General features: G+C 51.9%; 1 long non-coding RNA gene across 1 annotated transcript; it reads right to left on the reverse strand.

Annotated features, from left to right (window-relative positions):
- On the reverse strand, positions 1-2,150 carry LOC128816680 (uncharacterized). The gene is made up of 2 exons (XR_008439992.1): positions 2,085-2,150; positions 1-33 (listed from the first exon to the last, which is right to left on the reverse strand). It is a non-coding gene; the product is annotated as an uncharacterized LOC128816680 (long non-coding RNA).
- Between the last annotated feature and the right edge of the window lie 6,623 nt (positions 2,151-8,773).

An 8,773-nucleotide genomic window follows, 5' to 3' on the forward strand; every position in this document is an offset into this window, starting at 1 on the left:
TCTTGCAAAACAGGTAACCCAACAATGTTTAACCTGTCAAAGAATAAACAAACAACAATTAAGAGAAATACCAATGGGCAGAAGGGAACTGGTACAACGACCCTTTTCACATATACAAATAGATTTTACAGAATTACCAAAAGTGGGGAGGTATAAATATTTATTGGTACTGGTAGACCACTTAACCCATTACGTGGAAGCTTATCCTACGGCCTGAGCTACTTCGAACACTGTGGTAAAAGTATTATTAGAGCAAATTATCCCCCGGTATGGATTAATTGAGTGTTTAGACTCAGACCGGGGACCCCATTTCACCTCTAAAATTGCAAAAGATGTCCTGACAGATTTGGGAACTCAATGGAAATATCACACCCCATAGCATCCACAGAGCTTGGGAGGGTGGAAAGGATGAATGGAGAAAAAAAAAAAAAAACAAAAAAAACCCAAAACAAAACAAAAAAAACCCAAAAAAACAAAAAACAAAAACAAAAACAAAAACAAAAACAACAAAAAAAAACACCAAAAACAAAAAACCAAAAAAAACCCTCACAAAGTTAATGCTGGAAACAAAAATGTCATGGGTTAAGTGTCTACCTCTTGCCTTATTGAACATTCGAACTCAACCCCGAACTAATGTGGGAATCTCTCCATTTGAAATGTTATTTAGAATGCCCAAAGACCACCCCTGCCTAAAAGATTCTCATATTAAATTTTACATCACCCAAATTATGAGCAGAAGGCAGGAATTGAGGAAGAAAGAAGTGTTGGCACAGAGACCACCAATCCATAAGATAAAACCAGGAGATCAAGTATCACAGAAACGGCAGTCAAGACGGCCGAAAAGGGGTGGACTCACGCCAGCCGAGTGAAAGGCCCGGTTGCCACAAATAACCAGTGGAGAGTGACTAGCCAGCCTGGGAACTTGAAAGTGACTCTTAAGAAAAACTAATGATCTCTGTGGACATCATCCAAATCAACCATAAGGGGAAGCAAAGGGATACAATTACAAACTAGCTAAAGACTATATAGTGATTTGTAACAAGGAAGGTTGTGGAGATTGTTATCCTTTTGTGTGCTTTATATGTAAAATTTTGCCAAGAACGGTGGTGGGTCCATTGCCAGAGGGGAAGACCACCAATTGGGGTTTGTACTGAGTGCTATAAAACTCAGCGAAAACGAACTGAAACTGTGCTAAGGATAGGAGAATTGGAAAATCGGTGGGTCAGTTTTGGATCTGAGTGGTGGGAAATATTTACCAAGGGAGTATACCCTGAGTATTTTTGTTTTCATACTAACGAGCCCACTCCATTTGCTGCTCAGATAATAAAAGGGTGTTGTCGAAAGGAACTGAAGGGGATTCCTTGCAACCCACTTCTGGTCAAAGATAAGAACTGGGAACAGTACAAGGCTAGGCAGGAGCGGAAAAGGGGACGCTCAGGCGAGTACTGCTGCTGCCGAGAAGATGGTTTACCTCGCGGCTCGAAGCACCCGAGTCGGCGAGCGAGGCAGAGAGGAAAAGGCCAAGCCCCCCCTAAGTGGAACAATGCTGAAATGCTCCAACTATTGCCAGCCGAGTACTAGGATCCCTCAAAGGACCAGTCTAAGTGCCTCCGAAACACCAAGGGAGCAGCAAGCCAAAAAGGGGAAAACAGGATATTACAAAACAAAATCAAGGCTAGGACTCCACCCTTATTGGCGAATTATTAGTTTTCTATTGCTCTGTCCTAGTGGTGTTTCTAGTCAGGACAATGCTAAACACTTTACTTCTAGCCTACGAAACAGCAAAGCGATTTGATGAACGAAATGGTAAAAGAGAAAATGGGGGATTGCGATAAACTGTGGTAACTTGTTTGTTCATCAAAGGAATTGGAATATTAAAGGAGGAAAAATAAAATTAAAGTATGAGGGACTAGCTTGCTTGTTAGGAGATAGGGGAAGCATCTGTGAAGTTGGGAAACAGCAACTTGTGGTTTTACTAAAAAAAGGACAATAAAGAAGCAACTGCTACAAACCGCAAGGCTATAGGCATATTGCAAGGCTATAGACATATTGCAAAACGCAAGACCACATGTATGATTAATCACCATTTAGGGAGCTTTTCTTAGCTTCTCTTGCAGACACAGGCTAAGGATGTTGGGGGATGGCCGGAGCTGATTATGAAATCAGCGACCACCGGACTAGACAACGTAGGAGTGCTCCGGGTACGCCCATCACTGTCCGGAACCGATTGTGAAACCAACGATCACCTGCCTCGACACAACGCAGACACGATGCAGAGGGATGCTCAAGCTACGCCCACCGCTATCGCAAGAGACGCGAATGAAGAAACCTCCAAGAAACTATAAAAGAGACTGAATAAGGGGGGTGGGGTGTGGGGCACTGCAGTGTGGGACACTGCAGGAGGGGCGGTTAGGAGACCCCTACCCACCCAGCGCTGTTTTGCTTGCTACTGCTTGCTGTAATTAATAAAATTCTAATTGACCTTAAAAAGGCTGAATCAAATTATTCGCCTCAATTTATCACAGGGAGAAGGCTAAAGGGAGGGGAAATATAACATTAACCAGTGGGGAAAAGGGAAAGGAGTGTTCTTGGTGGAAGAACCAAAGGGAAAACGTGGAACAGAGAAGATTCTAGGCTAAGGGGCAGACTTGAACAATAACTGACAGGACAGGGGGAGGGTACAATTCTCTTCCAAAAGGGGGTGGAGAACTCATACAACTGCTGTTTCCCATGGCAACCCTAGACTGCCTTCCCCAACCCCTCCTCCTACACCAGTGACAGCTTTTAACACTGAAGGGCAGTGCTATTGTATAACAAACACTTAACTCTTAGCCCAGCCGGGCTTGCTGGCTACTTTTGCAAGCTTTTTACCAACTAGCGATGCTTGTAAGCGGTGCTTGTAACTCCTAGCTTGTACCACGCTCCCACTAGCTGTGCTATCAGCTAGCGGCGTTCAAAGCAGCTCCTCAAACCGCGGCTTGTGCCCGCGCGCCCGCTGCGCTATCAGCTGGGCTGCGCCTAAAGCACCTTTGCAAGCCCCGACTTAAGCCCCGCGCCGCGCTCCCCCAGCTCGCCAGAGACAGCCCGTGCCACGCATGCGCACCACCCGCTCTATCAGGTAGAGTGCGCACTACCCGCACGATCAGGTAGTGTGGCTGAGAGCTGCCCCGCGCATGCGCCCCACCCGCTCTATCAGGTAGAGTGGCAGCTAGCCGCCCCGCGCATGCGCACTACCCGCACGATCAGGTAGTGTGGCTGAGAGCTGCCCTGCGCATGCGCTCCCACCCGCTCTATCAGGTAGAGTGGCTGCTAGCCGCCCCGCGCATGCGCACTACCCGCACTATCAGGTAGTGTGGGCTGAGAGCTGCCCTGCGCATGCGCTCTCTAGCACCGCCGCGCCGCGTCTCTGTATCTTAGCAATGCCGCACTGCGCTTCACCGTTCCACTCACACATACACACACACGCACAAGCACGCACATCCGGACGTAACAGACACACTACACTGCAATCGGGACACACACCACACACTGAAATGGCGATTTCGCCCTCCCCGAGCCGCGCTATCAGCTGGGGAGGTCCTCCCGCCGCCGGCCTCTCCCCCGATGGCGGTCTGCTTGCAAGCCCCTAGGCAAACCTGCGCGCAAAAACATCTTTTTGCGACTTATCAGTGCCAACCTTAAGAAAATAAATTAATACATACCGCTTTCATCCGCTAGTCGACGGGCCGTGGTCTGCTCCCCGCAGTGTACAGCCGAGGCGCAGAGGCCCTCCGGGGAAAAGCCCCGTGGTGCCTGAGGGTGTCGGCTCCCAACCGGACCTGCGGGTGAGCAGAGCAGTCCCTTCGTGGTCGCCAACTGAAACGATACGCGGAATAAATAAATAGACTCCATAACCTGGGGTAGTTATGAAGTGGGTATGTATGTCAGCGCCTGGCACAAGTGAGATAGCTCTCCAAAACTTGTGCCCCGAGCCTCAGTCTGACCCACACTTTTATTCTTAAAGACGTTCCATATGCAATACACTGCACGACTTTTTCATGCGTATTCAACCCCTGGCCCCGCCTGTCCTCGTTTCTCATGCTAAGTAAGTCCACGCCCTTCTGGGCATGCGTGGTTTGCTGTGGTGGTCGTACGGGGGTCTCTTGGTGGTCCTGAGGCTGAAGATTGTGGTCTTCCTCATGATTGAACTTTTGAACTTTTCCTCTCTGTGCGTGCTCTTTTGGTCCTTTGGTGCTTATCTGAGTACGTCTGTCAGTCTTGATAGGCTTGGAGACAGAGGAGCTTCTTTATCTGGGTTCTTTGCTTCCTCTGGTATTGTTCTTAATGCAAAAAGCTTCAGAAATTTGCATTTTCCTTTGCCCTTTGTATTAGGCAGAGGTTTCTTAAGTAAAAGGTTGAAAATTCAACAGATAACTCTACAAGCTAAATTAGAAATGCTTAATTCATTTTGTTAATCTAACTCTAAAAATCTCTGTTTCACCTCGAGAGCTGTCACAGAGCAGAAGGGCAGCTGAGATGCTGAAAAGCAGCAAAGCTGAACAGCCTGCCTCAGCTTCAGTAGTGTGCAATTGACTGAAGGCGAAAAACCGAGCAGCAGAGCAGCGGGCTTCTGTGCGCACTGAAGGCAATTGCAAGAATCCAGCAGCTGCTCCTTGCCAAGCACAGGCAGCTGCCTAGGTTCTTTCTTCTTGACCAAATCACAGTTGCCCTTCTTTTCAGCAGCTGCCACCGTGTCCTCTGCATCTCAGAGCCTCTGGGGAGCAACAAGAATTTCCAAGGAGTGATGCATGAAAACTAAAATAAAAACTCAGCAAGTTTATCCTGGAACACCTGCCATTGGCATGCCAAGAGTGAATTCAAGAGGCAGGAGAGCAGCAACCACCGTCCTGCAGCAGTCTGCGAGCTTCGCACACAAGCCAGCTTCTTGGCGACTTCGTTCTTCGCCTCTTGCAAGCTACCGCGATCTCCGGCTGCCGGAGGCGAAGAAGCGGCTACTTCGCGCAGAGATCACTGGAGCGGCAGCGGTGCGCTCCGAAGAGCCGCTTCTGCCGAAAGACGCCGTGAACAGACACTTCCCTTCGGCCAGCTGCGGAGCTGCGTATTTTGCCTCTCTAGTCGCCTACATCTTAGCGAAAAGCTTTTCCGCACCACTTCTCAAGGAGAAAGTCTGCCAGCACTGCTCACTTAGCCCGACCTTGCCAAGAAATGGGATTTGCTGCACATTCCAAGGAGACTGCATTTTCCTGGGCAAGCTGCAACCTGCTGGCAGATGGCCGTGCTCTCTGCCCACTCCTGCCCAGCTCTGGGTAGTAGCGGGCACATTGCAGCCTGGCAAAGGCAAGAAACCTGGAGAGCTGTCACAGAGCAGAAGGGCAGATGATATGGTGAAAAGCAGCAAAGCTGAACAGCCTGCCTCAGCTTCCGCAGTGTCGCTGTCGAGCAGGATGGGAACAGAGAACTCCAGATCAGAAGGCAAAGAAAATGAGCTCTGATTTATTTCAAATATACCGCTCTATATATAGAGGACATCGAGAAGACTAATTTCATTGGCCTTAGAGTAAAAACATGTCACACCATTGGTGTACAGTGAATGACGCACAGTGGCAGAGCATATCTATAAACAATGTGAATAACAAGATAGATTAGAGAATTATTTACATTCTTTCCCAACTGTTTCCCAGGCTCTTGCCTGGTTAGAAAACCTTTCTCTTTCTCTCTGACTGAGCTGAGAATATCCACATTTCCCCCTTTTTGTTTAAAGGAGGAGGCAGTGCCCGTCATCTTCCTGCGGGGCCCCTTGCAGGAAAGAGGACAAACACAGCTCCGAGGTTTATCAGTTGACAATTGAAACCCCCATCAAACATCAGCTCAGTTCAGTCAAAGAGATTTCCACTTATTCTTATATTATAACTTGCTATCAATTTAACTACTAATTTCAAGAACCCATCACCAACTCCAAAGCATTGTTAGTCTGCGTGTTACACAGGCAGCCTAACTCGTCAACAGTCTGTTTCCGGAAACTAAACAAATGTTCACTCTCCGCTTGTGGAGGGACCAGCTGGCTGATGGTCGATGTCTTGGTCTTCGTCTGAAGATTGTGACGGGTGGTCAGCGCCATGGTCACTGTCTGAAGACCGTCTCCTGACCACCTTCTGTTTCTGCTGTCGCAGGTCAGGGCGCACACACTTTGCAGGTATCCATCGTACCCCGGTACCTGTGGAGACACATGCATACCCGCGGCCCCAAGTGATGAGGTCACACGGGCCTTCCCACTTGTTTGTGGCAAGGTCCCGCACCCAGACCTTTGCTCGGGGCAAATGCGCCTCACCCGCTGGATGCAATGAAAGAAAATGATTCAGGATAACAGGAATCTCTGAATTTTTCGGCACTGTCAAATGGTTGATTGTATATAAAGCTTTCTCCAACCTACTGTGTGGGGTCTCTCCGGGCATTCCCCCTTTTTGTTTTTCCAGGACGCGCTTTAGAGTACCATGAGCGCATTCAACGATGGCTTGACCAGTTGATGAATGTGGAATGCCAAATTTGTGAGAGATTCCCCACAAGCGTAAAAACTGACGCGTCTTCTGTGAGACATAGGCAGGGCCATTGTCAGTCTTCACACTTGAAGGTATTCCCAAAACTGCAAAAGCCATTCTCCAATGGGCAATCACATCACGACCCTTCTCCCCGGTGTGAGCAGATGCCCACATGGCAGAGGAGAAGGTATTAACAAATGTGCACATACCCAAATCAGCCAAATTTGGAATTTGGCAAGATGAGTAACATCTGTTTGCCACAGCTGCAATGCCCTTAGGCCTCTGAGATTTATCCCAGCCAGTAAGGTGCAGCAGGTCAAGCCTTGGTTGGCATTCATCAAATTGCTTTTGCAAGGTGTGTGCACTTGATAGAAGAATCATGCAAGGCTTTTGGCCCATGCAGTCATGTCCTCAATGAACCACTTGACTGACGTATGAAATGCCATGAAATCTCTGAAATGCCATGGCCACAGCCTTTAATTCAATAATTCAATCACTTGGGCCGAGGCTGTTGTGGCTTTCCAGTACTTTGAGCTGTTAGCTCTTTCCCCCCTTTTTTTTTTTTTTTTTTTTTTTTTTTTGAAAAACCAGCAGCACCTGCGGGCTCTAGGACCCTGCGGTGCTCAGCGAGGCGGAGGACCCGGTCCAGGGGGCCGGGCCAAGCGTCCCAAACCTGGCCGGGGGCACGGAGAGCCCAGGCTCTCTGCCGAGCCAAGATCCACGCGGCTCGGTCCCTCCCCCCAGCTTCTCATAGGTATCACTTGGGGACCCTGAATGTGGGGTCCCTGGGACACTCCATGGCCACCCACAGATGGACGACCTATTCTAACTTTATATTTCGGTGCACGCCTCCACCAGGCTGCAAGAATCCCGGCAATTCCTCCGGCTTTTCGCCCTCCCCCCACCCCACCTGGCCATGGATCAAGCCACAGCTTCACGGGACCCCGCTTCTCCCGCTCTGCGAACAGGAGCAGAACGCGCGGGGCGCGGGCAGGGGAGGTTTTCCCGGGAATATAAAATTCCACCCTGGTTTTGGGGATCTTGGCACCACTCATGCCTGCCCAGTACAAGGGGTTGCTCCTCGCTCTCAGTGTGTCCGTCCTGCCGCGGGATACAGTGGACTGAATCACGGCTCCACCCCCATCCCCAGCCACAGTAGCAGCAGCAGTGGCGCTGCTGTGGACCAAGCCGGTGTTCGCTCCCGCTGCCTCTGCCTCAGTGGGACAGAGCTCGGGGCAGTCTGGGGGAAGCGGAGGGAGTGGTGGGCTGGATGCAGGCTCTGAAACAAACAGACTGGATGTGTTGTCCAGCACAAGGCGGCCTGCTTCTGCCGGCGGCGGTGAATCACGGAGCGAAGTCGCTGCTGAGTCGGCTTCAGGCAGCGCGGCGATAGGAGCCGCTGTGCCCTGCGGGCGCTCCCCGCCCGCAGCGAGCGGCGCGGGGGGTGCAGTTTCCCCCGCGGCGTGGCACGCCGGCAGCCCAAGCGGAGCGGGCGGCGCGGCTTCGGCAGCGTCTTTCGGCGCTGGCGGTCCCGGGGTCGGCGACGATGTCGGTCCCGGGGTGGGGGGCCACGGCGGCGGCTCTCTCAAGAGTGGCGCTGGCAGTCGCGGCGGGCTCGCTCCGGGCGGAGCGGTGGGTGGAGCGGCAGGCGGGGCGGCGAACCCCGCTGCCGGCAGGTGTGGCGCCATGGCCGGCGCTGGTATCTCAAAAGATATCAAATCTGTCGGTCCGCTCGGTGCGCAGGGAGGCGGACCGGGAGGTAATTGCTCCTGTCCCGTTGGCAAAGCCGAGGCCCCCGCGTGCGGCGGGGGGCGTGCCAGGGGATGGATCAGAGGCTCCATTGCCGGTCCTGGCAGTACAAGAGGGTGGGACCGGTACATCTGCGCAGGCTCCATCGGCGAAGGAGTCGGGGGGGGCTCCAGCCCCCACCGCGCCATAGACTGCGGGCGGCGCTGGCCCCCCCGCGAATGCGCTTTGGAAGCGGGGGGGGCTGCGGAGCCGCGGACTGTGGCGGCACGGCGTGCCGTGCAATCAGTGGCCGATCTGTCGGCAAAGAATATCTCGGCTGAACATAGTCACAGGGACGGGAATACTCGGGCTTAGCAGGAGTTCCCGGCGACATGTAAAGTCCGCGGGGCGTCCCAGCGTCTCTCGCAGACCCACTCTGCGCCGTGGCGGGCCTGGGCACCGCCCCGCCCGCCTGTCGCCCACTGATTCCCGAGACACCGCTACATATC

Source organism: Vidua macroura, chromosome 19, assembly GCF_024509145.1.
Source record: "Vidua macroura isolate BioBank_ID:100142 chromosome 19, ASM2450914v1, whole genome shotgun sequence".
Classification (NCBI taxonomy): domain Eukaryota; kingdom Metazoa; phylum Chordata; class Aves; order Passeriformes; family Viduidae; genus Vidua; species Vidua macroura.